The following is a 7,160-nucleotide window of genomic DNA, read 5'->3' on the forward strand; positions in this document are numbered from 1 at the left end:
GTTATATAATATTTATAACATCTGAATTATGTTATAATTCAGATTTTATAACCCATCTGAATTGGGCTATAACAATTATATTTTTTTAATCATGACCTCCACTGACTATTGCATTCAAGAGGCGAGTGCTCAATGAGCAGAAAATATAAACACCACTCATCACTGAGAGGACCTTGAACACAATTTCTTTGTTATTTTCTGCACATTTGACCTATTTTCTACATTTAATCTTTTGGCTTTTAAATATTGATGTTATCAAGAAATCCATTCTTAGCTCTTTCATTCCCACTGAAAGATACTTCTTTGGTACTTTCATTTACTCTTGTGAATTTACTCTCTCTCTCTCTCTGTCTATCTATTCATCCATCCATCATCTGTCTGCTTTGACACCTCAAATTTCCATTTCCAACCCAGATTATTTTGCTGACTCTCATCTTTGTCACCAATCTGCATGTTCCAAGCAAGTCAAACTCAGTATGTCCAAAATAGAATTAGTATATTCTCCAAAAACTTTTTAATGCACTGTTAATATTTAGCAACATGAAAAGCATATTTAATCCTCTTAACCTAGCAAGAATTCTTTGCCATTCTCATCTTCAGGTCAATTACACTCCTTCAGTATTAGTAAATCATCCCTCTTCTTACCATGTCTACTTTTTTTAATCATGTGACTTATTAACATTTAACAAAATGACTTATTTTAAATTGAGATATACTCAAATACAGACTTAGAAAGTGACTGGAGAGACCCCTGTCCAATTGCAATTTGTCATCTCTTTTGTGTTGTTTCTTTGTTTGTAATATTTCAATATGTAAAGGGTAACATTTCAAAACGTTATGCTAGGCCTTACATGACATTGCTTCTGCTTTTATTTGCTGCTTCATCTCTTTTAATTTTAGCTCCTAAGCTATAGTCTAAGCCTCAATTCTATTGAGTATCTCCAGATACCAAAATTGGCCATGATCTTTCTCTTATTTGAATCTGTCTTTGTTCCTGCTCCCTCATCCTGCATAGTGAATCTCTAATCTGTCTTCCCAGACCTAATTCTATGCCAGGCTCTGTTTCACCTGTGTTACATGCCTCCCTGCTCCTTATTTATTTATTTGTTTGTTTTCATTTAATGACTGTTAAATCTATCAGAAGATCTGCACTTTGTGCTGAAAATATGAATTAAGCTCTGTAATTTCCTATTTCTGCTATTCCAAACTTTTCCATTTTTAAATAATATTGTTTCAACATTTAATGGGTTAAATACAATGATCACTGTACAAATATGATTTAACAGATGGATGAAAAGGTGTCTCTGAACCTACCATGAAACACTTAGATAATAAATCCTGTAGAACTGCATTGTTTTTTCTGCTGAAGCTAAATGGATAAGTGGAAATAAACCAAACTCCTGGCAAATAAAACATCAGGATTAAAGCCAGGGGTCAAAAGGATATTTGGTGTATAACCATAAGCTATTTGGTTTTGCTTATGTCCTGTCCACACAGGACAGAGTCTCTGTGTGGTATTACAATATAAAATGGTTTTGTGCACATTTCCTAGTTCTTAACTGCAATAGCCCATCTTACAGTCTTTACTTAGAATGGGGGATGTTTTAGGCTTCAGGGACAGGACTCAGGAATCAGAATCTCTCCTGCAGTCCATTCACCTGCCTTAAGGCAGGACTCTAATTTCCCCATTTTTGTGATTGTGGGTTCTAAGACCCTCCCCAGAAAAAGTCCTCCCTATACCCTGGAGGAAGGATGTCTTGAAGCTGATGTCTTGAAGCTTCCATAAAAACCCGAGAAGACTGGGTTCAGATAGCTTCCAGATAGCTGAACAGTGTAGGTTACTGGAGACTGACTTCCCTAGGTAGGGCGTGGAAGCTTTGCACCTCTTCCCCCATACCTTGCCCTAAGCACTGTTTCATCTGTATCCTTTGTAATATCCTTTATAATAAAAAGGCAAATATGTCTCCCTGAGTTTTGTGAGCTGGTCAAGCAGATTAATTAAGCCCAAAGAGGGGGCCAGAGAAACTTCAACAGGAAACCAGTTGGTCAGAAGTTCTGGAGGGCTGGACTTGTCGCTGGTGTCTGAAGTGGAGCAGTGTCTGAAGTGGGAACTCCAGCTCTTTCTCCAGAAAGGTAGTGTTGGAGCTGGATCGGAGGACATCCAGCTGATGCCTGTTGCTTGGCGTATGGGGAAAAATCCACACACTTTCAGTCACAGTAGTCTTCTGTGTTGATTGTTGTTGTGCTGTGAGAGCAAAGGAAAGACACAGTTTACATAGAGATTTTCCCCTTAAACACTGTGTGGTTGGAAATGGCAAAATATGAGGCTGAAGAGTAAACGGACATTCATATAATTGTTAACTTTATATTTAGGAATGAATTCTATAGTGTTAAATCTACATAGAAAAAGGCTTTTATGCAAAAAAGGTTTTATCAGGTATATTGTCAAGTTTGCATTTTAAATAGACAAGAGCACGGAGGATAAATATGAAGAAACAAGAATATGTTTATATTGAAGAGGTTTAGTGGTCAAGATGGATATTAATGGTTCTGTCGGGAGTGACTTGAAACATGTAGAAACATTCAGTGAGTGACGAGGCATAGCTTGATGATTTTTTAAAAAGGATATTGTAGCTTAGAGATGGTTCTTGATTTCCAGCTTCAATGATTAGATTAAAAACCCGATGCCACTGACATAAATAATAGGGAAATAGGATACGATTAAGAAGGAAAGATGATGAATTTGGAATATGTTGAGCTAGATAGAGATTGCTATTAGGGATACAGGTAGACTTTTAAATAAAATCGTACTTAAGAATAAAATCTCAAAAAGAATCTCTGGTCAGAGGTAAAGATTTTGAATTTTTTCTTATTTGTGTGGAACTTGCATCCATTTGAGTAGGCAAATTCACATAGTTATGGCATACAGAATTATTAAGAACTGTGAACTCAGGATGAAACTCAGAATACCAAAATGTGAGAAAAAAGGCAGAGAAAAGGTACCCTATGAAGGAGACTGAATGGGAATTTTCATACACATGAAAAGAGAGCTAGGCAGGTACAATAACAAGAACGGTAACAAAGGAAAGGGTGTCTGAAAGAAGGTAATCATTAACTGTGATGGAACACTGCAAAATGTCCATGAAGATAAAGGTCAAAACATGGCTATTGACTTTGGCAATTACTGTGTTATTAGTGATTTTATTTTTACCACTTTAAGAACAACGTAGGGGAAAAACGTAGTGTCATTGATTAAAGGGGTTATTGAGAGATAACAAAGTGTAAAGTGAAGTTAAGCTTAGCTCCTTCAAGACACTTAAATTAGGTTGGATAGAAAGAGAATAGACCATATAGATTGATCTATGATCAAGAAAAGGACTTTGGAGAGGGAAGCCCTTGGAAAATATTCATGGACTGAATAGGACATTTTGCTTATATCTTTGACTCTCCCTCACTGAAATATAAACTTCTTGAAGTAATATGTCTTATTTAATTTTTATATCTTGTGTGCCTACCAAAATGCCAATTAGATGGTAAGGATTCAGGAAAGGTGTACTTAATAGAACTGTATTAATCATCAATGTCTATTAAGAAATATAAATGATATTTTAAAGAGTAAATTATTACGGAAATAAGTCCAAGCACTTACAGCCAACTGATCTTCAACAAAGGTGCCAAAGACACACATTGCGAATAAAGAAAGAGTCTCTTTAATAAATGGCTATGCGAAACTCGATATCCCCATGTAGAAGAATGAAACTAGACCTTGATCTCTTTCCAGTTGCAAAAATCAACTAAAAATGACTCAAAATGGATTAGGCTTAAATGTAAAATCTGAAACTATAAAACCACTATAAGAAAATATAGGGGAATCTCTTCATGACATTGGTCTGAACAAGGATTTTTTGGATAAAACATCAAAAGCATACGCAACAAAAGCAAACAAATGGGATTACATCAGACTAAAAAGCTTCTGCATAGCAAAGGAAGCAATCAGCATAGCAAAGAGACAAAGTACAGAATGGGAGAAAATATTGACAAACTATGCACCTGACAAGATGTTAATACCCAGAATATACAAGAAATTCAAGCAACCCAGTAATAAATTATCATCTTCATCATCTGTCTTAGAAATGGGTAAAATATCTAAATAGACATATCTCAAAAAAAAAAAAAGACATACAACCAGCCAACAGATATATGAGAAAATGTTCTATATCTCTAATCACCAGGAAGATAATGTGGTATAAGTACACATTGAAATATCATTCAGCATTTAAAAAAAGACGAAATCCTGTTATTTGTGGCAACATGGATGAGCCTGGATGACTTTATGTTAAGTGGAATAAGCCAAAGACAGAAAGATAAATACTGCATGATCTCATTCATACATGGAATCTAAGAAGGTTGATCTAGAAACAGAGAATAGTACAGTGGTTACCATGTGCTGGTGAGGAAATGAAGGAGAGGAGGAATGTGGAAAGGTTTGTTATTAAATACAAAGTCACACTTGGGAGGAATAAGTTCTAGTGTTTCATTGTACAGTAGGGTGACTACAGTTAATAATGATATATTGGATATTTCAAAATAGCTAGAAGAGAAAGTTTTGAATATTCTTACTATAAAGAAATGATAAATGTTTGAGGTAATAGATATGCAAATTACCCTAATTTGAACATTACAGCTCATATACACGTATTGAAACATCACACTCTGCCCTATAAATATGTACAATTATGTACCAACTCAAAAAAGAGAACAATTTTAAAAAGTAAATTATCACAGTATATTTTAACCACAGAAGGTTTCTTTCATAAATATGTTTTTTGTTTTGGTACTACCAAATTTTATCTGACAAACTAAATTATAGAAGGTGATTTTTAATATATACCAACAAAGAGATTCTTCACTTTTTAATTTGCTATGGATTCTCCTATACTCCTCTTACCTATGTAAATTTGGATGAAGACTATTTTATATATGAGGTGATTGCATACATGGCCTCTATATGTCAGGTCAATAGAAAAATCCAAACTGAAGTATTAATCAAACAGAAGGAAAAGGAGAAAGAGAAGGAAGGAGAGAGAAAGAAAAGGAAGACAAGGAGGTGAAGGAAGAAGACAATATATTATTAAAGGCTTTATCTGAATGACTATTCTAAGGGTATAATGCAAGGCAAAAACAACTATTGTGTAGGCTGACAACCACTGCCTCTGTTAGAGACACATAGAAACATTAACGAAATAAAATAATATTTTTAAATATAAAAATCCACAACTATAATCTCAAGTTTTTCAATAGTTACATTCAAAATTTTATTGATTGCTTTAGGGTTAGCATATATTTTGGTGAGAGTAGTTTTAAAACATTCAAAAAAAGAAACAGGAAAAAATTGCAACAGTTAATGATTCCATAATAAGATGTACTTCCCAACTGAAATAAAATACTGTAAGTGAAAATAACAAAAGAGCTAAAGCCTTTGTAAATTTAAGAACTGCATAAATTGTTCTAATAATCCTCGTTAATATATCAGTACAAAACAAATGCTGATAAAATAAGAATTAACTATTGAGTAAAATTCATTAAATGATCCATTTTATACTTATTATGATCCTGGTTATATCTGACTTTCTAACAGGCTTAAATCTTTAATTCTGTTCAGTTAGAAACACAAGCCACATACTTTTTTCTACCATTTCTTTTTGCCATTGAATTATTGAATCTCACATTATATTAATTTCTTTATCCTACTATAATTATCTGTGTTCTTATAAATTCTGTTTAAATACTCCAACAATATTCGGAATGACTTTATCTTTACCATTCATTACATAATGTTAATTAACTGCTAAATAGTTTTCCATGACAAATGAAAAAAAAAATTGCTATGTTATTTTGAAATTCTTTCTTCTAAAGTACAAAATAGTTACTCTATAGCTATACAAAATTTCATAACAAGTTAGTAAATTGTATGTGATGTATAGCAATTTTCATAATTAATTATGACTATATTCAAATGCACTGAGCTTACAATTTATTTGATTAAGAATAACAACAGGCTGGGCGCAGTGGCTCAAGCCTGTAATCCCAGCACTTTGGGAGGCCGAGACGGGTGGATCACGAGGTCAGCAGATGGAGACCATCCTGAGCTACAGGGTGAAACCCCGTCTCTACTAAAAAAACACAAAAATCCTAGCCGGGCGAGGTGGCGGGCGCCTGTAGTCCCAGCTACTCGGGAGGCTGAGACAGGAGAATGGCGTAAACCTGGGAGGCGGAGCTTGCAGTGAGCCGAGATCGCGCCACTGCACTCCAGCACCTGGGCGACAGAGCTAGACTCCGTCTCCAAAAAAAAAAGAATAACAACAATGTAATGTGTAGAAATTTCAGTAGATAGTAAAGAAATTATCATGTGATAGCAATTAAGAAAGTCTACAGAAATAATTGGCCTATAACTACAAGAACATATCTAAACTATGATAGGATAAGAGGTTGTCTTTGTTAAAATTATCCTCTCCTCAATAGTTTCTGAGTCAGGTAGCTTATTAACAACCTAACAGAAGATTCTTTTTTTTTTTTTTTTTAGAAGGAGAGACAGGGTCTCGCTCTGTCTCCCAGGCTGCAGTGAAGTAGCATGATATTGGCTCACTTGTGACCTTGACCTCCTAGGCTCAGGTGACCCTCCTTCCTCAGCCTCCCTACTAGCTTGGACTACAGGTGCACACCACTGTGCTGGACTCATTTTTTCATTCTTTGTAAATACTGGGCCTTGCCCAGACTGATTTTAAACTCCTGGCCTCAGTGATCCTCCTGTTTCAGCCTCCCAAAGTGCTGGAATTTGAGATATAAGCCCGTGTGCCCCTCCAGAAGATTCTTAAAATCCATAAAGTCCTGACCTGTAACTCTAATATGTGCCTTTAAAAAGAAAATCTCATTGTATCATGATTTCTCTTTTCAAATTTATTTCTATCCTTGGTCCTAGTATACTTGGATTTTTAAAAGTTTAAAGTTCAGGGAATATTTACACACCAAAAAAAAAAAAAAAAAAACCCTGCAAGCATAATTTTTTCTAATGTATATAAAACATTTTTAGAAATTGTTCTGCAAATCCTACTTATAAAATAAAGTATTTCTTAATATAAAATTAAATTAGTTTTTTTTTT

The sequence above is a fragment of the Colobus angolensis genome, unplaced genomic scaffold (genome assembly GCF_000951035.1).
Source record: "Colobus angolensis palliatus isolate OR3802 unplaced genomic scaffold, Cang.pa_1.0 Scaffold261, whole genome shotgun sequence".
Taxonomy (NCBI): Eukaryota; Metazoa; Chordata; class Mammalia; order Primates; family Cercopithecidae; genus Colobus; species Colobus angolensis.